Genomic DNA, 26479 nt, shown 5'->3' with positions numbered 1-26479 from the left:
CATGATGTAGCTCGATGGTTGGGTGGAGTCGTAGCCAGTAGCCATGTGATGGTTGTTGGCGCGCGCGTGCCGTTGCGACACCTGGACCATGCCACCCCGGATAGCGCGTTCCACAAGCAGCACCATGTCATAATCGGAAAGAAGCTCCAGCTCGATTTTCGTCACCAGAATAATGGCTGACCACGCCAGTCCGGGGAGACTATAGAAGTATGCGGGGTCCAGCTGGAAGATCTTCATTGCGGTCGCACGGAACGTCTGGAACACGTCGGCGAGGAGCGTCACATCAAGTTTGAGGTATGCGTCGTGGTAATCCCCGAGAGTTCGACAACCCAGCTCGCGCCACATGGACTGGGCATGGTGATATTCTTCGTCGGTGATGTTCGAGCCTCGTAGCTGACTGTAGAACTTCGCCTGGGGAGGTAGCGACGTCTCCGCAAACTTGGTAGGGTCTGTGACGTATTCGTAGGGGTAGACCCCCTTACGCCTGAAGAGACCGGCGTCCAAGTTTGGAAAGTTTGCAGAGGTGATGAGTATTTGCTCGACGCTAAGCTTCCCCGCGAGAGCATCGAGGCTTGCCGGGAGGAACCTCAGGGAGTCGAGGAAGCGAAGCTCGACGGTAGAGCGTGATCCCGGGATTGACACTCCTTTGCTCACACTGATGTAACGATCCTCGTTCTGGGCGAGAACGTTGATTCCCTCGTTGTCGTACCCAAGATGCTTGATCAGGTGGTGAAAGTCGTACCCCGAGCCGTTGTGGAAGAAGATCGGAATAAATCGCGGGTCCCGGGCCATGATGTTGCATCCGTTGCACCAAGGACCAACGTACCTACCGTTAAAGTGATCTTGGTGTTGGACTTTACGGTTGTTGGCGGTGTACTCCTTGACGCAGACAGGGCAAGCGATGGCCTCGTCGTGTCTACGTTGATCGTCGGGCCCGACCCTGTGGCCGAGTGGTTAGCACATCGCGCTGCGACGCCAAGGGTCCCGGGTGCGAATCCCGGTCGGGCTTGGTTGTTTGTGAATGTCCATTCATCAATTTCATCATTTCATCACTCATCCTCATCTTCGCAGATTAGCCTAGAGGCACAAAACGCGAAGTAAAATAAACTAAATCAATGAATCAATCAATGTTGATCGTCGGGGGACAGTGGGAGCATAGACTTGGGGGCCAACAGTACCTTCCATATCTCGATGGCCTCGACAACCATCCTCTCGAGGAAGTGTTTGGATGGGTCGGGACTACGGTACACGTAGGGCTCGGGGGCGATGTGTTGGTCTCGTCGCACCACAACGTAGGCGTAACTCGAGGCCTCGTGGAATTGTTAAGGGGTGGTGGAAGAAACTTCGGGATCGGGATAACAAGTGGACAGGGGTTTGTGGAAGGCCTCGAAATCCGCGATGATGATAGCGAGGTGCTCCACCATGGCACCGTGCATGTGGAAACGCTCCACGGTGCCAGGTTTGGGCAAGACTGCCACAGCCGGCTCGTTGGCATTGCAATAATGTTTGTAGCGAGCGAGCTTCTCGACAGCGATGTTGGGACCTCTGATGCGCTGATAATCCTGCTGTTCTCGATTATGAAATGTAGACAAGCACCTGCGACACACCTCGACGTGGTGCCTATCACTGATCCGTTGGCTCGAAACAAGTCTAGAGAGGGAACGGATGAGGGTGTAATGGTGATGGGTTTCGTCCTTGATGAGCAGAAGGTGAATTTTCTGCGCACCATCGTCGTCTACATCGCTCACCCGGATAGGGTACACCACATTTTTGTCAGTGAGGCCATAAACGTTGATGGCCAATCGCGCACGAGCCTCAAACTTTCGAATATCCGGGACCTCCACGGGATAGGCGATCCCAGCCATCGCATCTTCCAGCTAAGGCTCGTAGGGTAGGTAGTGTTTAACTCGGCGTGGATTATTTTTTGGCTCGACCGGGTGCAACGCTGCCAGCACACACCATACGAAGCACTTGGCGTCACTGTTCTGAATGTTCAGGACGGCCTTCTTTGACGCAATGGTAGGTGGTAAGGGGAAGTAGCTGGAGGCGGAGAGAGGCACAAACTTGCAAAGTTTGATGCACAGTTCGTGAGGCTCACCACACAGCGAACCCCCCGAGCCCTTAGCTTGATGTTCTTCTTGTTTAACCAGCAGCTCCTCGGCAAACATGTTGTAGATGACCTCGAGGTTGTCGACATCCGCCAGATGCAGCGTCTTCGCCTTGGTGTTGTGGCAGAAGCTGTAAATTTCATCAGACGGCTTCTTGTACTTGCAACGTAGCGATGCGTAGAATTTGGTGGAGTGCGTTGCAAGCGCATCGCTGAGGATGGAAATAATTTTGGCTTGCACGTTCTCCAAAAAACTACGCACGTCACATGAGCCCTCCGAAGTGAGGACAAAGTCCTCTAACAAACGCTGGAAAGCAGACTGGTTCGCTTTCGCCACAGGCTTGACACGTTTGGCGGATGGTGGCGAGTCGGCTTCCGCTTTCCTCTTGGTCGAGCTGGTCGACGGTTGTAGAACAGGTGCTCCGACGACTTTGCATGATGTTATATACTTTTTCAAATTATTAATAGTAATATGTTTACCGCAGCTGGGACATGGTTTTGTAGCGGTCACATGCTTACCAGGTGCGCAGGTACGACAGTGCCTTTGGAAATTTTTCCTTGAGACACCAGTTTCACACATAGGGCAAATTTGTACCGATTGCATCTTGTTGAAAATATTTCTGGGGTATGTTTAGTGGAGTGTCACAAAATAAATGCTTTTGCAATTTAAAAAAATCTTGGAAGGCTACTTCGCTATAATGAAATATTTGTGGGGTATGTTATTTTATATATATAGTAGAGTGCCACAAAATAAATGCTGTGCAATAATAATAAAAAAACCTTGGAAGGCTAATTCACGATAATGAAATATTTGTGGGGTATGTTATTTTATATATATAGTAGAGTGCCACAAAATAAATGTTGTGCAATAATAATAAAAAACCTTGGAAGGCTAATTCGCTATAATGAAATATTTGTGGGGTATGTTATTTTATATATATAGTAGAGTGCCACAAAATAAATGCTGTGCAATAATAATAAAAAAAAACTTAGAAGGCTAATTCACAATGGTGCTGATATTGTTGCACCGTAATCAATCCTGTAAAAAATAAAAAAAATATGTTTGTGGATAGAAAACACAAAAAATATTATGTGTACATAATTCTATTTAAGTTGTTCTACCAAACAATCTCTTTCTAACCCTCAATCCTCTTGGCGTATGAAGTATAACAACAAATCCAACCCAGAGTATCAACAAATTCAAAAAGATAAAGTTTCCCCCTGTGCACATGTATAATTCGGATCCCACTGTAGGTCCAGTCCAGTGCATAAAGTAGACTTAAAACAACAAATCCAACCCAGAGTATCAAAAAATACAAAAAATATAAAGTTTCCCACTGTGCACTTGTATAATTTAAAACACCAAGTTCGATACCCGGCGGAGGTAGTTCGGATCCCACTGTAGGTCCAGTCCAGTGCATAAAGTAGACTTAAAACAACAAATCCAACCCAGAGTATCAAAAAATACAAAAAGATAAAGTTTCCCACTGTGCACTTGTATAATTTAAAAAAACACCAAGTTCGATACCCGGCGGAGGTGGTTCGGATCCCACTGTAGGTCCAGTTTCGATTAGCCTTACTGTGCATAAAGTAGACTTAACAAAAAACAAATCCAACCCAGAGTACACGCGTCAATACCATCCACCATGAGTAAACTAACATGATCATAATCATCGTCCCTCCCCTCCCTCCGATTGTTACCTCGCTTTTATGTTATTCGCGATAAAGAAAAGTTTTTTCAAGCGCACGTTATGTATGCTCATATTTTTGATTAGCGTAATTTCGATGTTTAATCAAAACAACACTTCCTGTTCACTAACGCCACTCGCAATTATTATTATTAACACACACACACATGCAAGAGAAATCACAAGAAACAAAACGTACCTACAAAAGGCTGCTAGCTATTTAACACACACAAAACGGTTGTATAATCGTGTACAGTTGCAAAAACGTTACTCTTCTGTACAGAAACTTTCAAATTACTGTGTTTGATCTGACCTACATCAGTAGTATGATTTGTGATATTACTGGGTCGATAAATGATGAGCCCCCCTGAGGCAGATTTGGCTACACTTAAAACAAGCTCAACATGCCTATATGAGCTTTTTGCTCAAGTGTGGAACCCTGTCTAATCCAAGATTTTTGTAAAAATGCCCTCGGGAATTTCCCGTGAAATGAAGACACCCCTCAGATTGATTTGCCTACACTTATAAAAGGCACTTCTGTGAGATTGTTGTCCATAAGCTTGTTAAAAATATGTCCCTCTTGATATTTTTCTTGGCTACACTTAAAATTAAGCCCCCCTCACCCACACCCACCCACACCCAGACACACACCCACACACACACCCACCCACACCCACCCACACCCACATACACACACACCCACACCCACCCACATTGACCTTCACCTTGACCTTGAGATGACCTTGGCCTTGACCCTGACCTTGACCTTGACCCTGACCACACCCACCCACATACACACCCACACCCACCCACATACACACCCACCACTTGTGGCCTATTTCTGGTTTATTTATATTGCATCATGTTTTGCAACAAATTATTACCCAATATTATGCAATAAATTATTAGACATGTGTTGTTTCCTGATTGGTTGGTTATGACATTATGTGATGATGTGTTATATTCTAATTGGCTTATTGTTTCAGATGTTTTCAATGCGGTCTGTGCTTAGGCTATATAAAGAGATTTTGCATTGCATATCAGCCAGTATTGTGAGAGTTGTTGAAGAGAACAAATGTGTTGTTGCAGTGCTGCTCATATTTTTAAACACAAAAATATTGCAGATTTGTATAAATTGAATTACAAATCTATTTGATTTAATATACAGAATTTTTGACAACCTGTCATAGGTTTATTAAGTATAGAGTTTTGATTTGAACCCCAAGAAATTTTATATAAATACCAAAGCCAAAAATATTAACACACACACACACACACACACACACAAATCACACTGCTGGACCCAACTGATATTTTTTATTAAGCATAGAATTTTGATTTGGACCCCAGGAAATCTTATATAATAAACAACAACAAAAATGCTAAATCAAAAATATTGTAATCAATGCAATAAGAATATAACCAGCCCCAATTGGGCCAGGCACCAAAAGAATTGTAATCCAGACAAATGCAGAACTCCCACAAAAATATGCCCTAAATGCCATAGAAAATATAGTCTGGAATATTTCGCATATAAACATAAAGGTACTTGTTCTGCACAGTCATCAACATTGCCCCCACAACCATCTACATCTGGTCTGAAAAGGAAGCATAAAACACCTGTTAATGCTGGACCGGCAAAGCAGCCACGCTATGAACCCATCCATAGAAGTTTTAATGGCCAACTTAGAGATCACCGGTTTGTATCAGAGCCAAAATGTGACATTAAGAATTTTTTGAACAGTATAAATTCTGATGTGCAGGCAATTCTAAATGCACAAAATGGCTCTTATAAGCTGTTCCTCAAATTGTTTACACAATATAAGAAGCCAAATGGCACAAAATTTACACAGCCCCACATAACAGAAACTGTAGCTGTATATTCAAATGCAAATTTAGACAAAATAATAAGCAGTTTTACTAGATCAATTGAATATTAAACACTCTGAACTTGCAGCAAAGGAATCGGGTTGGAGCCTATGCGGATCTCCACACAAGCTTTATGTTAATATTTCTGAATTCAGCCCATTACAAGGTTCCACATATGTGCCTTTACCTGCTAATATTAAAAACAAAAAAGCTGTGCTTAACATAGAAAATAATGATCAGAAATGCTTTCTGTGGTGTATTTTAGCTGCTTTGTATCCAGTTTCAGATAATCCAAAGAGAATAAGTTATTATAAACAGCATGAAAATGATTTTGATGAAGCAATGGGGGGTTTAGAATATCCAATGTCTGTTCAGAATATTGATAAATTTGAAAAAAAGGCCAGGAATATCAATGGTAAACAATTATCTATTACTGTATTTATTTGTTCTACTGGCAGTGGCAATTGCTTAATATCACCTTTCAGAATCAGTACATTTGATGATGATTCTGCTGTTCCGATTGATCTGCTCTTAATTGAAGGGGATGATACACACCATTATACTCTGATACATAATCTTGAAGCTTTAGTAAGAAAACAACTAGACAAATCCAATACAATATTCAAGTTGTGTAGAAGATGTTTAATTGTATTTGATGGTAGAAAAATGGTGAATGGTGTTTGTGAACAGAATGCAGAAATTGCTAAAAACAAGTTAATTGAGTATCTGAAATACTGTGGCAACCATAAACCTGTTCATATGGTGATGCCCAATCCAAGTGAAAAAGCCAATTTTAAAAAAATTTGAAGCCTTGTTGGAACACCCAGCATATATAGTCTGTGATTTTGAATCAAACCTCAAACCCCTTGCATTCTGCAGTCCAGATCCTGATTTATCTTCAATTACATCATACCAGCTACATGAACCTTCTAGTTTTTATTATGTGGTTGTACAGGATGGGGTTGTTAGTAAAGAAGATTTATACATGGGAGCAGATGCCATCAAAGAATTTGCACATAGAATAGAAAATGAGTTCCATGACATAGCATATAATGTCTTATTAAAATCAAAACCCATGTTGCCTTTAACAGAGGAACAGATTGAAGATTTCAACAATGCAGAAAAATGCCCTGTATGTGATTCTGAATTTTCAGATGCAAATATCAAGGTTCATCACCATTCCCATACAGATGGTAAATTCTTAATGGCCCTGTGTAATAGCTGTAATATTAAGATCCAGAGACCAAAATTTGTCCCCATATTTTGCCATGGTGCATCCAATTATGATTTTCATCATTTGAACAGGTACGAGGGGTTTGACAAGCAGAATTTAAATATTTTAGCAGAAAATAATGAGAAATATATAGCTATTAGCGAAATAATTAAAGTTAATGGTGTTCCTATTCACTTAAGATTTCTTGATTCATACAGAATTCTGTCTGCTAGCCTGGCCACACTGGCCACTCAATTATCTGATGATCAATTCAAAATCACATGTGTTTGTTTCCAAATCAGGACCTGAAATTAATTAGGCGGAAGGGTGTATATCCATATGATTATGTTACAGATTTTTGTAAATTTGATGAGTGTTCTCTGCCACCACAACCAGAGTTTTACAGCAAAATCAGAGCATCTGGAATCACTGATGATGATTATCACCATGCCCAGTTGATGTGGAACAATTTAAAATGCCAGACATTTGTTGATTATCACAAGGCATATTTAAACTTGATGTGACCCTCTTAGCTGATATACTGCAGGCATTCAGAAAATCTTCCATGCAAAATTATAAACTGGATCCAATGTATTTTTACAGTGGTCCGGGCCTAGCATGGTCTGCAATGTTTTTAAACACTAAAATGCAATTGGATCTGATCCAGGATCAAGATATGTATCTGTTTATGGAACAATGTATAAGAAGAGGCATGGTGCAATGTTCTCAGAGATATGCCAGAGCAAATAACAAATATATTCCTGATTATGATCCAGCACTGCCATCAAATTATATACTGTATGTGGATGCCAGTAGCCTGTATGGTTATGCTATGATGGATAAACTGCCATATGCGGGGCTTGAGTGAGTTGAAGATTTCAATATTCAAGATCTTAAGGATTTTGATGACAGTAACTATGGCCTGTTCTTAGAGGTTGATCTGACAATTCCTGATGATTTACACAACACATTTTCTGATCTTCCTCCAATTCCTGAGGTTGAGTGCTCATCTGGCTCTAAACAGAAGAAATTGATGATGACTCTAGAGCCGAAACAGGATTATGTCATATATTACAAAAACCTCCAGTTCCTGACGAATCATGGTGTTCAAGTGACCAAAGTTGGAAAAGTTTTGAGGTTCAGGCACTCAAGATGGTTGAAACCATATATTGATACAAGCACAGAGCTTCGAACATCTGAAATGAGCCAATTTGATAAGACCTTGTTTAAATTGATGGTCAATTCAGTGTATGGCAAAACAATTGAAAATGTCAGAAAACATATTGATGTTAAAATAATTACTGAACCCAGCCGGAGCAAAAAATTGATTGCAAAGCCCAAGTTCAATTACAGAAGAATTTATGATGAGAATATGGCACTTTTCAACATGAAAAAAACAAAGATTAAGTTTGATAAGCCAATTTATGTAGGGGATGTGATATTGGAATTGGCCATATTACACATGTTAAAATTGTTTTATAATGTGTTGAATCCCTTTTATGGTGATTGTGTAAAACTGATGTACATGGACACAGATAGTTTTGTTCTTGATATTCAAACAGAAGATGTTTATCAAGATATAGCACAACCTGAATTGTTTAAATATTTTGTTACCACTGAACATTCAAAAATTAAACCCCACAACAAAAAGGTGCCTGGCAAGTTAAAAGATGAGACACTTGGTGATGTTATTGTGGCATTTGCTGGGTTAAGGGCCAAGATGTACAGTTTTGAAACATGTAGTGGCGCTATTGCAAAAAAGGCCAAGGGCATTGGCAGAGTGACTGTAGACAAAGAGCTTGAATTTGAAGATTACAAAAATTGCTTCAAATCATGTAGCACAATCAGAACATCAGAATCCAGAATTCAGAGTGTGGATCACTTGTTGACTACAAATATTGTAAGAAAATTGGCTCTGGACCCACATGATGATAAGAGATGCATTTTATCATGTGGCATACATACTCTACCATGGGGTTATTGTGATTTGAAAAGTGGTAATCAATGCCGAATTACAGAGCATGATTTGAAATAAATAAACATGCCTATGAACTTATTTGGGTTCAAAAAACAGGCTATTATGGACCTGCCAACACCACAACCCTCTTCTGATATGATATCTAAAGTAAGTGCTTTGTTAATTATTCATCTGAACAGCATACTTACAGATGTTGATGATGAAACAGGTAAAACATTGTACATATTTAACAATAATTTAAATCATTACCAATTACCTGTAGGTGGTCAATTGCAATTTATTAAAACCCCTGAGGGTAATGTCAAGATTTCAATAGGGAGAAATATTTATAGAATTAAGCACTCAAACATGATTTCTGGCACTGTATATACTGTTTCTGCTGGTGACTGGTTATATATTGAGGTCCCTGGATCCTATGACAAGCTTATACATTTTTTTATAGAATTATGAATTAGATATTCAATAATAAATAACCACTAAAACAAAAATGCCTAATGATATATTTGGCCATACAAGGCATGAAGATCACAGTGATGAGATTCTGATGCTTGATGTCAGAGTCAAGAAATTAAGAAGTGATTTACAAGCTTTACAAACCACACTCAATGCCAGTCTTCAACTAGAAATTACAAATTTACAATCACAATGCATGGACCCTCTTCTTAAAATTGATTCTGAACTCAAATTGCTGCTTCAAAAATATACTGACTTGGCCACATTAGATAATTTTCAAAGTTTAGAAGAAGCTGTAGCAGCTCTTCAAGCCAAATTTAAGACCCAGGCAACCAAATCTGAGCAATTGAAACAGCAATTGGAAGAGCAGATAAATAATGTCCAGACACAGCTCCAAACAATTGTCAAAAGCATAAAATCACAAGAAGATTTTGATCTAGTGATTTCCACTCTAAAGGAACAGATTCAATCACTCCAGATACCTAATCTGGACCCCTTGAACAATGCCATAGCCGAGGTTAAAGAAAAAATTGAGACACTTGAAAATTTTATGAACAACTTGCCATCTTCTGATGCTTTGAGTGCAATAACTCGGAGTGTTGCCAATATTAAGCTGCAACTTGAAACATATGAAGTTTTAAGAAAAATTCAAAGTACCATAACCCATCTTGAGAGTACAATTGCAGCAGTGCAAAGTGATTTGACAAATGTACAAGAATCTCTAGAATCCCGCTTGCCTGGTATTGTAGACACCCTATGTCAGTGTCCAGCAACAGATCACAAAACTTGAAAACCTCAACACTGAATCTGAGCTATCTCATTTTCATCACTTGATCGATGATATCCAAACAAAGCTTGAAATTTTACAACAATCAACACCCACTCAGGCTGATATAGCCCTGCTCCAAAATCCTACGCAAAATGTGGCTGATGCTTCTGAATTAAATAATGTGAAATTGGCACTTGAATCTTTGCAAAATACTGTATCAAATCTGCCTACATCACAGGAACTTAAAAATATTAAGAGAGATGTGAATCGCATATTGAAATCAGAAGATATCAAGAATATCCAGACAGAGATCAAACAACTTACTCAGACAGTGGCCACTCTACCAACTAATCAACATATTAATGAACTGCATGCCCTGTTTGAGGATATCAGAAGACAGGTCCATGATCTTCCTGCTCAAAATTCAAAATTGGCAGTTGTTGAAAATTTACAGCAAATTGTAGCTAATATCAAGCAACAGCTAGGGACCATGGAATCCAATCAAGCAAATGCTCTGTCTGTTTTTGTCACCCAGCTACAAGATATTGTGCAACAATACAAGAAACTTGTTGTGGACATAAAAATCAAGCCAGGCCATGATGATGTTGTTAGGACTATCAATGAGCACCTTGAATCTGTAACAAGTAGATTGCTTACAGCAGAAAAAGAAATAACTGGCATAATTGAGAATCCTAAACATACAGTTGATATGATCCTCCCGAACCATATCAAGGATTCGGTCATATTTAATATTATTCTTAATTATTTTACTTTTTATATATTCACTGTTAAAAACGTTATGAAAGATGAGTTATTTAATATTTGAACTAATGACCTAATTCTATCATTCGATAAGTTTAGAATTTGTTATTTGCAAGCTTCTTGAAAGCAAAAGCTTTCATTGTTGACAATTAGTCAAAAGTATGTGTTCTCAGTTTTAGAATCAAACTACTTGTATTATGAAAGCCATAAGAGCTAACTTTCAGTTGGAGTTATTAGTAATATAAGCCTTATGGACATTGGGAAGAAGTTTTTAAGAATGTGACAACTTTGTAGTAGAGAATATTATAGAAACTTCAAGAATCATAATTGCTGTTTTAGATATAGAAAAATGAAACTTATGGAACATACTGTTTAATCTTTAGAATATTGCCATTATACACAAATTAGTTCTGCATATCACAGCTGTAGCTATGTTTATCTTTTGTGTCACGGGAGGCGCTCTGCTTGTCATGCGGGGGTATAAATACAGCTACGGAACCTAATTCAGGGGCATTTTCATCACCGACTCCGATGGATTAACATCTTAAATACTCAGCTCCCTTTATGGGAGGGTTCAAGAACTCAGTCTTCGTTCCCAAATTAGCTTAGAGACATAGTTATTCTGTCGTATGGGTAGGTTCGCCCTGTGGACATGCTAACATGTCACCATACGAAAGAATAAGTTCATTTCAACTTTATTTTGAAGTTTTCTGAAATTTTAAATAAAATCTTCACAAAATAATGTTAAATTTTGACTCAGAACTTACTGTTATTCTGACGCATGGGTGGGTTCGCCCTGTGGACATGCTAACATGTCACCATGCGTGAGAATAAGTTAATTTACGATTTCTTTCAACTTTGTGATAATTCAGTTTGATTTCTTCGAAACATATACGTAATATATTTTCAATTTTTGCATAAAGCAACAGGACTTAATGTTATTCTGCCGTATGAGTAGGTTCGCCCTGTGGGCATCATACGGAAGAATAAGTTCAGGTTATTTCGTCTCCATGATTATTATTTATTGATCAGGTTATTCATTATTGATATCTGGCATGGTTAGGTTTCGCCCTGTGAACATGCTAACATGTTGCCATGCCCGATATCAAGTCAATGTCTCTAATATTTTACGAATTATAGCCGTTTGTATTTCTGCATATATCTTGAAGCCAGACCATAATGTCCAATTTATATTAAGATCGGAGTCAATACTTAAAACCTTCGCCAGTCACGTCAAAGTTATGCTTCATTATGTCAAGGAGCGTTCATAAAGTTCCAAGCAAGCGCCTGGTCGTCTTTATATAACTGATATGACAGCTTGATCCATATTATGTAAATAAACTGCAAAGTTCGTGTAGATTTAATTATAAGAAGGAAATCTGTTCTGTCCTTTATTTATGGAGATCTGTAACTAAGATGTAAATTTATAAAAGTATCTTAAAAATAAGCCATCTTCAGGAAAATAATTGCCCATAAAGAAGCCTACTGAAGACGCAGACCTTTCTTCGGAAACAGATGTTATTCATTTATAAAATCTCCCTTTTCCATAGCCTGTCAAATGACTTAGTACATAACAGTCGAAGCTTCATATCCCACGTATTTCTACTACTATACCCGTACCTGAGAGGGGTCAGAGTATCCCAGTAGCCCACTGAGTTTTAGCCGAGGTGAAGAAACAGATGACATAGGATATTGAAAGGTGATTGAAAGAAATAGGAAGGTAAAGATGAGGATGGACGCTTTGTCTTCGTGACTTTTTTTTTTAATGTAATAGCTGCGATTGTATAGTTTTTCGAAGGCGATTTATGCTCGAGGACGCTGACGACAGAGGGTGGCCTAAAGGTTCGAGAGAGGAACCCCCACAAAGCCTAGTTCAGTATGAGAGCAGCCTAAAGTGTCGCGATGGATGTTTCCGCTCACTTTCTTCGTCTCCTTCGAAGTTTAGAGCTGGCGATCGAGCGCAGGTCTCTCCCCAGCCATGCAGCTAAGCAATGATGGTTTTAAAAGGATGGTATTTGTTTTATTTTGATTTTGAGCTTTTTCCCTCATCAGTTGTTATGTTTTCCTACCCAATTTTGCGTAACGCTAGGCGTCGCTCTTCATAGTCATTCACCTGTTGATATGTGCTGATAGGAATATTGGCAGCCCTGAAAGAACTCCCCTGGAATTGGAGGAAAGGAAATGAAGGGAGAGTGGTGAGTGATCACGATGACACCTTACAAATGGCATCCACAACGTGGGGCTCGATATCAATAGTGGTATCCTAAACGTGTTGGCTCGATTGTGTAGTGTACAAGGGCAAGACTATTGTTTAAAGTTGAGATTCATTGTGCAAGACCATTGAACTTTCATAGTAGTAGAAAAGCACAGAGCTATTTCGTTTCGAAATGGAAATGAAGCATTTGCATAGCACAAATAAAATTCTTACTTCGAGTTCAGGACTTAATGTTCCCGATTGTTGTCGAGACATTGATAAAGAATGAACCACATTTGTGTACAAGAACACGAAATTCCAGAGCTTCTACTTTATTTATAAAGATGCTAAACAACAATGTATTAAACTTTAGCGCAAGGCATGGGAGAAGGATCATTTGGAAAAATATGTATAAGGGCAAATTTGGTTTATTTAGTGAGCATATGGAACGAAAAAGAGGAAGATCGGATTCAAAGTATATTTGATAAAAGGAAAGTTATTGAGCTTCTAGTGTATTAAGCCGCGACGCATCCCATTGTTGTCATTCTTTCTCAGAAAGTTGGACAAGTTGGTCACGATCCTCTTTAACTCTTATTAAGTGCTTGTATAAACAATATGGATCTAGGCAGTTCCCGTGTTTATCATGCTGCACAAGTGTATAACACCGACCCTTTGAATTTAAAGTCGGCTACCATTGACCAGAGGTATAAAGAACATAACGAGAGACAGGCATTGAGAATGAAGCGAGAATTAGATAACATCAACTCCCAAAAGTATAGAGACTGGCATAAACAATTCGAGCAAGCTGAAAGGGAGCTATATCGAGAGATTCAATTTTAGACTTCCATGTCAACTGTGGTTGAAGAGCAAATCCACAACATGGAAGATAGAATAAAAGGTCACGTCAGCCACGAAATTTCTCGTGCCACCGAGACTTTGTCACAACAGCTAAATTCCCAGTTTGACAACCCTAAATCCTGGATGCAAGATCAGCTGAGCGCAGCCAAGGATATGCGAAGATCCAGTGAGTGCGTGGAAAGGTCAACCCAGACTAGAAACCCGGAAATGAAGGAGGCTGGAGTCGATCCATTGGAACTGGAAGGACATCGTGAACCTCAATTTCGAGACGTTGCTATAGCTACGGAGGATCCAAGTGCTTGGACTAATGTCCCAAGAATAACATCCGAGGAAGTCACCACCTTTGACGTTGCAACTGGAGGAAATGTGTACCCTGTGGATAGTGACGGTATGGTCAGTTTGTGTTTATCGCCTAATCTGGACATAGAATTTGACCAGATATTAAGTACTTTGACAAATGATACTATAGAGGACAAGTTTCTAGAAGAAGGAGATGGAGTGCCGCTCGGATGCGACAATGGTGCAAGTGAAACGATTCAGATTAGTGGTCGTACCGTAAATCAGATGGAATCCAATAAAGACTTTAAGTGTGTTATTGAAAGCATATTGGGGGAAAGGCAGTTAAAATTCGATGACTTAGTGCACGAAGTCATGCAGAAATTTTGCACCGATTATAGTAAGTTAGCTGCTAAGAGGCGAATTCTACGCTATGTCAATGTAAGGAATGGATTAGCAAGCCTCAGACGGAAAAAATAATAATTGAAAAGCACTAACTGTGGGGCATAAACAGCAGGCACTTATGTAAAAATGTATATACGTTTGTGAATAGATGTAAATAAATAGGTGTAAGTAAATGGTGTGCATGTATGAGTGAATACAGATCTGTATCTTTGTCTATGATTAGTCTATGCGTACCTTAATCTATATGCGTACTGATCTATATGTGTGTTACTCTATGTGTATCTTAATCTAAGTGTATATTAATCTATGTGCATACTGATCTATATGTGTGTTAGTCTTTGTGTAGGTTAAGTTGAGCGTATTGTAAATATCTGACGTCTATACAAGTGCATCTCTCATTATATATGTATATAAGTACTTATAGTTTGAAAATTGAAAAAGTCATTATCTAAATGTTATGTGAAAACTGTTCATATATAGATTTGTGAGCTGAAATAATTTCTCCTTCTTCGTTAACTACGCCGAAGAAATTATTTTTGACCAGGGGGGATATTGATAGGATCCTCCCGAACCATATCAAGGATTCGGTCATATTTAATATTATTCTTAATTATTTTACTTTTTATATATTCACTGTTAACCCTCGGATGCATGTCACTTTTTTTTTACAACTTTACATATATGGGGTCAATTTGACCCCAATGCAATTATGCATTGAATTAAGTACGACAGAGTAAATAGTTCAGTTAATATGGTTTATTGATCAATAATTTATCTGAATATAACATAGGAAACACTTACCCTTTTATTATTATTATTATTATTATTATTATTATTTAAGCCCCCCAAAAATACAATGTATTGACAATTCACTGTTCTACATATTAATGGTAGTTACACTTCGCTCGCAATTATCAGAACTTCAGTTGACCTGAGAAACAGTATTTTAGAGATAACACAATACAGTACTAAATATTATTTTATCTAGAACAAATAAATAAAAAAAAATAATAATAATAAAAAAGAAATAAAAAGGAATGCGCCGGCCTCTCATGGCAATTAAATACACCTCACTCGCATTCTGAGCAAACCACAGTCACACTGCTGTGGACCTGCACACAGGTTTCCTACATATTCGACAACGTTCCGTCGTCTTCCTGTCTTCTTTTCTTGTGCAGACTTGGCATCTTACTCTTTTCTTTGAAGATCTTTCCTCCAGTCTCTGTGCCTGCCTTACTACGCCGTAAAGTTTTATTGGTTTCTTCAGGTACAAGCTTTGGCACCTCCCCCGCATGTGAGGAAGAATCAACTCATTCGCCAACTCGATAAGGAACATACGGCGTCTGTGACTGACGCCTGATTTGTAATCAGAATGCTATGACAAGTAGCATGTGTATGCATTGAGAACGCCTACATTGATTACATTATAGAAGCGGGCCATTGGCCATCGAAGTGTCTTGTGTTCTGCAGGTGTACGTTTGAACCAGTTTGTGCATGACGTCCACTCCACTCTTTGTTTGGTTGTAAAACGTTTTGATTTCTGGCTTCTTCTTAGAATCATCATCATCAATGTGTATGTCATGATGCATGGTGCTGAGTAGAATGACATTCTTGTTTTTCTTCGGCACGTAGCTTACCAGGATCTCATTTTCATGGAAGCCGAATTGTGATGTGCAAGGCTGTCTTGTCTTGATATTTTATAGTGCAGGTGGGATTTCACGCTTGTTTTTCTTTACTGTTCCGACAATGTTTACATTTTGTAACAGGAGATCGTTAGCCAAGTCATGACATGTGAAGAATTAGTCAGTTGTGATATTTCTTCCAGAGTTCCGCAGTGTGTAGTACAGTTTCTTCACGACGTTGCTGACGAGGTTCTTTGAACTGGCTCTCTTGGCTGTCGTCCCAAGTAGATTAGACCGTCTTTGGCGTAAAAGTTATGAGCATCGCACAACCAGAAGATCTTGATGCCGTATTTGGCCGGTTTACTTGGTATGTATTGCACGAACTTGCATCTCCCACGGAAAGGCACTAACTGTTGATCAATCGTAAGAAAGGCGCCGGGTACCATGATTCTGCGACAGTTTTTGATTAAAAGTGTCCAGATATATCGAAATGAAGCCATGTGATCAGTCTCCAGATGTTCAGCGCCAGTATGTGTCATCAGATCAGAGCAGTCTTCTGATGTCATCGAAACGATTTACTCAAAAGTTTGCTTTGTACTTCTGGTTGGAGAATTTGTTGAGAAAAAGCTCACTAACAGGAACATCCCAACTTCTCTCAGTTGGCCTTGATCCGTGCCAAATACATCTGCGCATGCTCACTTTGCAGTGAGTCATGGCAGGGTGGGTGGTTGACCTTGAGATGATTTAGTTAGTTTTGGCCATAATTGATCATAATATGTAGGATCAATTTCCCTTTATGAATGTTTTCCTGCTGTTTTCAGGCTGGGGTCAAAATGACCCCACACATGGAAAGGAGGGGTATTGTTAAAAAAACGTTAAAAATATAATTTAAAATAAATTGTAAGAAATGTATTTTAAATGTTCCTATAGCTGAAGTAGCATGGTAAGATGTCACAGAAAATCAGAATTATTTATTTAGATTTTATTATAATACCAGGAAATAAACAGACAGTGGGGTCCAAATGACCCCACACATGCATCCGAGGGTTAAAAACGTTATGAAAGATGAGTTATTTAATATTTGAACTAATGACCTAATTCTATCATTCGAGAAGTTTAGAATTTGTTATTTGCAAGCTTCTTGAAAGCAAAAGCTTTCATTTTTGACAATTAGTCAAAAGTATGTGTTCTCAGTTTTAGAATCAAACTACTTGTATTATGAATGCCATAAGAGCTAACTTTCAGTTGGAGTTATTAGTAATATAAGCCTTATGGACATTGGGAAGAAGTTTTTAAGAATGCGACAACTTTGTAGTAGAGAATATTATAGAAACTTCAAGGATCATAATTGCTGTTTTAGATATAGAAAAATGAACCTTATGGAACATACTGTTTAATCTTTAGAATATTGCCATTATACACAAATTAGTTCTGCATATCACAGCTGTAGCTATGTTTATCTTTTGTGTCACGGGAGGCGCTCTGCTTGACATGCGGGGGTATAAATACAGCTACGGAAACTAATTCAGGGCATTTTCATCACCGACTCCGATGGATTAACATCTTAAATACTCAGCTCCCTTTATGGGAGGGTTCAAGAACTCAGTCTTCGTTCCCAAATTAGCTTAGAGACATAGTTATTCTGTCGTATGGGTAGGTTCGCCCTGTGGACATGCTAACATGTCACCATACGAAAGAATAAGTTTATTTCAACTTTATTTTGAAGTTTTCTGAAATTTTAAATAAAATCTTCACAAAATAATGTTAAATTTCGACTCAGAACTTACTGTTATTCTGACGCATGGGTGGGTTCGCCCTGTGGACATGCTAACATGTCACCATGCGTGAGAATAAGTTAATTTACGATTTCTTTCAACTTTGTGATAATTCAGTTTGATTTCTTCGAAACATATACGTAATATATTTTCAATTTTTGCATAAAGCAACAGGACTTAATGTTATTCTGCCGTATGAGTAGGTTCGCCCTGTGGGCATGCTAACATGCCATCATACGGAAGAATAAGTTCAGGTTATTTCGTCTCCATGATTATTATTTATTGATCAGGTTATTCATTATTGATATCTGGCATGGTTAGGTTTCGCCCTGTGAACATGCTAACATGTTGCCATGCCCGATATCAAGTCGATGTCTCTAATATTTTACGAATTATAGCCGTTTGTATTTCTGCATATATCTAGAAGCCAGACCATAATGTCCAATTTATATTAAGATCGGAGTCAATACTTAAAACAATAGTGTAAGTTTATCGTTTCTACGCCGTACTTGGTACGAGCTTTTTTTATATGGATTTAACTTCAGTGGTAGCATATTTTGACGATTTTTTTGTTGATTTTATAGCGTTTTATGACTTTGCAGTGCAATTTTCACCGCATCTATTTTTTTCCCACTCGTACTTGGTACGAATGCCACGATCTTACGTGATATAACTTAACCTATCCTTTTTTTTTATTACGTGCTAAACTACACGAGAGCCTCTACATGCTTTGACCTACTTTAGAGTAGACCCAAATGGACAGTTCACAAACCGAAAATGAGGCTCGGAGTGAGGCTCGGTGTGGCTCGACTTAATGGTTTGCTCTTGTAAGACATAAGCCTCATTTTCTCGCAGTGTTGCCAACACCTTACTCGAAATAAAATCACCAAGGTTTTTTTTCTTGGTCTAACGTATGTTATTGAACTGTGTCGTCACGTCCAAACCCGCATGAATTCCGGACACTATTGGTTCTATTCATATTTTTTCTTACGTATAGATGTACATGATGAATCCCCAAACAGATTTTTCCTAAGTCTTACCGTTTCCAAGATAACCCCACTTCCGGTCGCCATTTTGGACTTCCGAACATATGTTCTATTCATATTTTTTGTCACGTATAGGTGTACATGATGAATCCGCAAACAGATTTTTTCAAAGTCTTACCGTTTCCAAGATAACCCCACTTCCGGTCGCCATTTTGGATTTCCGAACATAGGTTCTATTCATACTTTTTCTCACGTATAGGTGTACATGATGAATCACCAAACAGATTTTTCCTAAGTCTTACCGTTTCCAAGATAACCCCACTTCCGGTCGCCATTTTGGATTTCCGAACATAGGTTCTATTGATATTTTACTTACATATAGGCGTACGTGATGAATCCGCAAACAGATTTTTCCTAAGTCTTACCGTTTCCAAGATAATCCCACTTCCGGTCGCTATTTTGGATTTCCGAGCATAAGTTCTATTCATACTTTTTCTCACGTATAGGTGTACATGACGAATCCGCAAACAGATTTTTTCTAAGTCTTACCGTTTCCAAGATAACCCCACTTCCGGTTGCTATTTTCGATTTCCGAACATAGGTTAGTAGATACTATTTGTATGTCCCACTGCAACCCTGATTTTTCGACCTCTAAGAAAATCGCATCGAAACCTCAAAATCTCACTTTCTCTCCACGTTCCGCGCCTCATTTATTGCGCTGAGGATGTTTCACGGCGCAGAAAAGCCGTGATGAGTGAATTCACTTTCTCATCCTTGAAGGATGAATGCACCTTATCGTAATTTTTTTCCAAGTCCGGGACCAAATGTTTATATATATATCGTGACCTTTGTAAACCTCTCTCTCGGGGGAAACGATGTGCCACACACACACGCTCGTATGCCTCTTATTATTTTTTCCGTATTGTGACGCAAGCAAACAAATAATAATAATAATTGTTGTTTTTTTTAAGGATCCCCTGGCCCCTATATATAACCTCGCCAGGGGTGCGTGGTGCCCAACCAAAAAAAAAAGTGAAAGGTTCTCTAACGACTGCGGTTATAGATAACCACACCTCTATAGAGTTTCACGTGTTTTATTTTCTCAAAGGTCCTATGGGACACCTCTGTTTGTCAAAAATTCGAGATATTTGCAATTTAACGCAGGACTTAGAAAATTTTCGATTGATGAAAAAAATTGGTTCTATGACGACCTATGTTTATTTTGGTATGGGTAGACAGAGGACACTGAGACTCGACCGACACACTAAACCCAACCTCTCTACACGTACTCTACGTCACCAAAAAAGGTTAATGGATTGGTTGAAATCTCCAAGACGTATTTTGCATATTTTTTTTTCAAATATGAACACGTTAAAACTGAACTGTCTCGGATTTTTTAGTTTTGTATTCGACCTGAGAAAATTCTATATAAAATAACATACCTGAAAATTATATTCACAGTAGATTGATTTTTTTTGAGTTTTGTAATCACCTCAAGAAATTCTATATAAAATAACATACCTGAAAATTGTATTCACAGTAGATTGAATTCTTGAGTTTTTGTATTCGCACACAAGAAATTCTATATAAATAACATACCTGAAATTCTATTTACAGTAGATTGAATTTTTGAGTTTTGTAATCACTCCAAGAAATTCTATATAAAATAACATACCTGAAAATTGTATCGCTATACACTAGACTTTTTGATTTCTGTGATTTTGGAGAAAGCAATGGCATCCACCACCAGTTTCAATCATAAAAATGATAAAACTGAATGTGTTACTTGCGAAAAATTAATATCTAAAACTAATATTAGCAAACACAGGGCAAGATGTAGCGAAACAGGTTCGAGAATTAATCGTTTCTTACCTTCTAAGTCTTGTGCTCGATGTGGAAAGATGATTAGCATTACAAATTTAAGTAAACACCTCAAAATTTGCAAACCATCGACCGGACAAGCATCGAAAAGGAAAATGGATAATGCAGATACGGAAGCTTCCACTTCCAAGCAAATTAAATTATCCAATGAACGCAAACCAATTAGATCTGCATTCAACGACCAACTCCAGGATTTTTCACTTAAGTCAGAAGCAGGCCGTGACATCTTTAGTTTCTTGCATGAAACGAAAACATCTGTACTAAATATTTTGAAAGATAAACTTGAAAACAACTCTATAAAAGTATACGTTGTTCTGTTTTCCGAATACGAGAAAGTTGATGGCACAACGAGTATTTTTTATCATCGTACAAAAAACCAGACTCTTCATTTTGCTGACGTCGAAAATTTGGACAACTTCTATTATAAAGTTTCCAACGAGCTGGTTAAGAAACATGACGATTTCGAGGCTAAAGGGTCGGGATGGTCTCTATGTGGAAGTCCTCACACGTTAACTGTTTACGTGAACCGATTCTCGCCTCTTCGCGCTTCCAGCTACGTTCCTCTTCCACCGAACATTCAACACAAGAGGGCTGTGTTAAATATACAGAACAGCGATAAAAAGTGTTTTCTCTGGTGTGTGTTGGCAGAACTTCACCCGATTCATTGGTCAAATCATCCAGAACGGGTTTCTAATTACAATCAATACGAGAGCGACTTTCAAAGTGTAATGTCTGACATTGAATACCCGGTGACATTGTCGGATATAACAAAGTTCGAAAATCGTGCAGGAAAACGCATCGCTATTAATGTATATTCCTTCACGTCAGATAAACATGTCGTGCATCCCGTCAGGATAAGCGATATCGACGATGACGATGCTCGTGTGATTAATCTTCTTCTAATTTCAAACGAGGATGTTCATCACTACACGCTAATTCGTTCACTATCACGTTTGGTCAAAAGTCAAACAACCAAGTATGAACATTGTATCGAAGTTTTCCCGAGATGCCTAACCACGTTCAACGATAAAAAACAAGTCGATTATCAAAATTACACCGGACGTCAAATTGCTATCGATAAACTTGCCGAACATAAAATGTATTGCGGCAACAACAGACCGGCTAGAATGTTGATGCCCGAAACGAACGAAGTCGAAGAATTCAAAATGCACAAGGCATTGTTAGAACATCCCGCAATCATCGTCGCAGATTTCGAGTCTTTCCTGAAACCACTCTCCTACTGCGAACCGGATCCTGAAATTTCCTCCACAACGCCGTACCAGCTTCATCAACCTAATAGTTTCGGCTATGTTGTTGTGCGACGTGATAAAATAAATGAAGCATATATATACCGCGGGCCAAATGTAATCGAACACTTCCTGGAAAAAATGGTGGAGGAGGTTGAGGTAATTGGTAGCGTACTGCTTACATCAAAAGCGATGGCATTTTTAACTGAAAATGAACTTCAAAATTACAATTCCACTGAGGTGTGTCCGGTATGTGATCAAAGTTTCACTGATGAGAACAAAAAAATATTCCACCACGATCATTTCAGCGGAAACTACATAGGTGGAATTTGCAACACGTGCAATCTTAAAATCCAGAAACCTAAATTCATCCCCATATTCTTTCACAACGGAAGCGGATATGATTTTCACCACCTGGTGAGACATCTTGGCTACGATCCGAAACGTATAGGTGTCTTGGCCGAGAATGAAGAACGCTACATTAGTCTCAGCAAGCAAGTGTCGATTCCGGGAACGAAAAATACAATCGAGATGCGCTTCCTGGATTCGTATAGATTTCTCTCTGCAAGTCTGGGTGCTTTAGCAAACAAACTCACCGACGATCAATTCAAAATAACTAGAGCTAGTTTTCCCAACGTAGACATAGAACTCGTTAGACGTAAAGGGATTTATCCTTACGAATATGTTAGTGATAATTCTAAATTTAACGACGACGCTCTCCCACCTCCAAGAGAATTTTACAGCAGACTCAGAGAGAAAGGAATCACGGACGAAGAATACCAACACGCGCAACTCATGTGGGAGAAATTAGAATGTAGGACACTCGGAGACTACCACGACGCATACTTAAAATTAGACGTGACGATACTCGCGGATGTTTTTCAAGCGTTCAGGAAAACGGCAACGAATATTTATAAATTAGATCCAGCGTATTTCTACAGTCTACCGGGATTAGCGTGGTTGGCAATGTTATTCCAGACAAAGGTCAAGCTGGAACTGATATCGGACGTTGACATGTTGCTATTTATCGAAAGAGGGATACGAGGTGGAATGGTGCAATGCGTACAGAGACATGCAAAAGCTAATAACGTACACATGAAATAAGATTACGATTCAAATGGAGCATCGAATTACATCTTCTACGCCGACGTTAATAATCTCTACGGACATGCCATGGTTCAGAAACTTCCTTACGGGGGATTCGAATGGTTAGATCCCACTTCGATAGACATTATTCATTTCGACGATAGCGAGTGTGGTTTCTTCGCAGAGGTAGATCTCCAATTCTCCGACCACCTGCACGACAGGTTTTCGGATTTGCCTCCGACTCCCGAAATCAAATGTCCACCCGACTCGGTTCAAGACAAGCTTTTGTTAACATTGGACCCTAAACAGAGATACGTCGTCCACTACAAGAATCTCCGGTTTTTGATTGGGAAGGGTGTTCAGATAGTAAATGTTAGAAGAATACTAAAGTTTAAACATTCCACGTGGTTAAGACCTTACATAGAAACTAACACACAACATAGAACAGCTGCCACTTCCGATTTAGACAAGGACTTCTTTAAATTAATGAACAATGCGGTGTACGGAAAGACCATGGAGAATGTTAGAAAGCACGTAGACGTGAAATTAATTTCCGATAAGAATAAATGTCGGAAGTGGATAGCCGATCCTAGATTCAAGTCGAGAAAAATTTACAACGAGAATTTGGCACTTTTCAATCTAGATATAAAATAGATGAAATTCAGAAAACCAATTTATGTTGGCGCAACGGTTCTCGACTTGTCGAAACTTTACATGTTCGAATTTCATTATGACGTGATGAAACCCTTCTACAATGATAAGATGTCACTTTTGTACACGGACACCGACAGCTTCATTTACAGCATACAAACACCTAACTTATACGAAGACATAAAAAATCCTTCCATGCTTGAGTATTTCGATACTTCTGCGTATCCTCAACCCAACAGATTTGGAATTCCATCTCGTAACAAAAAAGTCCTAGGTAAACTGAAAGATGAATGTAACGGTGATATTATTGTCGAGTTCGCGGGTTTGCGTTCGAAGATGTATGCCATGAGAACAGAGAGTAGCGTCACGAAGAAAGCAAAAGGTGTGGGCAAAAATACGGTGGAGAACAAACTCACCTTCCTCGATTACATCTATTGCCTTTACTCACAATCGACGATACTAAGTATAGAACAAAGAATCCAAAGTGTAGACCACGTGATTACAACAAACAAAGTTAGGAAAGTAGCATTAGATCCGCATGACGATAAAAGATGTATTTTGTCTTGTGGAATCCACACGTTGCCTTGGGGACACTATCGTTTTGAAATTAGTAAAAATTGTAGGCAATGCAAATGAAGAAAAATAAACTTAAATAACTATAACTAAAATAAAAATAAACTTTAACTATCTCACATACACAATAAATAACTAGCAAGGACAATGAATCACTTTGGTTTCCGAAAGCAAACAATGGAGACTGTACACCGCAAGGCATATCATTAATTTATACGTCACGTCACGTCACGTCACGTCACGTCGATCGTCGCGAATCCGAAATCGTCACTGTTCCAGCAAGAAGAGCAGCGTTCCGAAAATTGATTGATCAACAGGCCGTTGAGTTTAGATAACATGGAAGTTAGAAATTCGCTAAAGAAATCTATACGAATCCAGGAAGCGCATCTCGATTGTATTTTTCGTTCCCGGAATCGACACTTGCTTGCTGAGACTAATGTAGCGTTCTTCATTCTCGGCCAAGACACCTATACGTTTCGGATCGTAGCCAAGATGTCTCACCAGGTGGTGAAAATCATATCCGCTTCCGTTGTGAAAAAATATGGGGATGAATTTAGGTTTCTGGATTTTAAGATTGCACGTGTTGCAAATTCCACCTATGTAGTTTCCGCTGAAATGATCGTGGTGGAATATTTTTTTGTTCTCATCAGTGAAACTTTGATCACATACCGGACACACCTCAGTGGAATTGTAATTTTGAAGTTCATTTTCAGTTAAAAATGCCATCGCTTTTGATGTAAGCAGTACGCTACCAATTACCTCAACCTCCTCCACCATTTTTTCCAGGAAGTGTTCGATTACATTTGGCCCGCGGTATATATATGCTTCATTTATTTTATCACGTCGCACAACAACATAGCCGAAACTATTAGGTTGATGAAGCTGGTACGGCGTTGTGGAGGAAATTTCAGGATCCGGTTCGCAGTAGGAGAGTGGTTTCAGGAAAGACTCGAAATCTGCGACGATGATTGCGGGATGTTCTAACAATGCCTTGTGCATTTTGAATTCTTCGACTTCGTTCGTTTCGGGCATCAACATTCTAGCCGGTCTGTTGTTGCCGCAATACATTTTATGTTCGGCAAGTTTATCGATAGCAATTTGACGTCCGGTGTAATTTTGATAATCCTGGAGTTGGTCGTTGAATGCAGATCTAATTGGTTTGCGTTCATTGGATAATTTAATTTGCTTGGAAGTGGAAGCTTCCGTATCTGCATTATCCATTTTCCTTTTCGATGCTTGTCCGGTCGATGGTTTGCAAATTTTGAGGTGTTTACTTAAATTTGTAATGCTAATCATCTTTCCACATCAAGCACAAGGCTTAGAAGGTAAGAAACGATTAATTCTCGAACCTGTTTCGCTACATCTTGCCCTGTGTTTGCTAATATTAGTTTTAGATATTAATTTTTCGCAAGTAACACATTTAGTTTTATCATTTTTATGATTGAAACTGGTGGTGGATGCCATTGCTTTCTCCAAAATCACAGAAATCAAAAAGTCTAGTATATAGCGATACAATTTTCAGGTATGTTATTTTATATAGAATTTCTTGGAGTGATTACAAAACTCAAAAATTCAATCTACTGTAAATAGAATTTCAGGTATGTTATTTATATAGAATTTCTTGTGTGCGAATACAAAAACTCAAGAATTCAATCTACTGTGAATACAATTTTCAGGTATGTTATTTTATATAGAATTTCTTGAGGTGATTACAAAACTCAAAAAAAAATCAATCTACTGTGAATATAATTTTCAGGTATGTTATTTTATATAGAATTTTATCAGGTCGAATACAAAACTAAAAAATCCGAGACAGTTCAGTTTTAACGTGTTCATATTTGAAAAAAAAATGCAAAATAAGTCTTGGAGATTTCAACCAATCCACTTTACTAGATTGGTGAAACTCTAACTATTGTTATTTGAAACCTTTAACCTTTTTTGGTGACGTAGAGTACGTGTAGAGAGGTTGGGTTTAGTGTGTCGGTCGAGTCTCGGTGTCCTCTGTCTACCCATACCAAAATAAACATAGGTCGTCATAGAACCAATTTTTTTTCATCAATCGAAAATTTTCTAAGTCCTGCGTTAA

This window comes from Lepisma saccharinum, chromosome 9, assembly GCF_977018435.1.
Source record: "Lepisma saccharinum chromosome 9, izLepSacc3.1, whole genome shotgun sequence".
In the NCBI taxonomy this organism is placed as follows: domain Eukaryota; kingdom Metazoa; phylum Arthropoda; class Insecta; order Zygentoma; family Lepismatidae; genus Lepisma; species Lepisma saccharinum.
The sequence above is the reverse complement of the archived record's forward strand: the minus strand, read 5'-3'. Positions refer to the sequence as shown.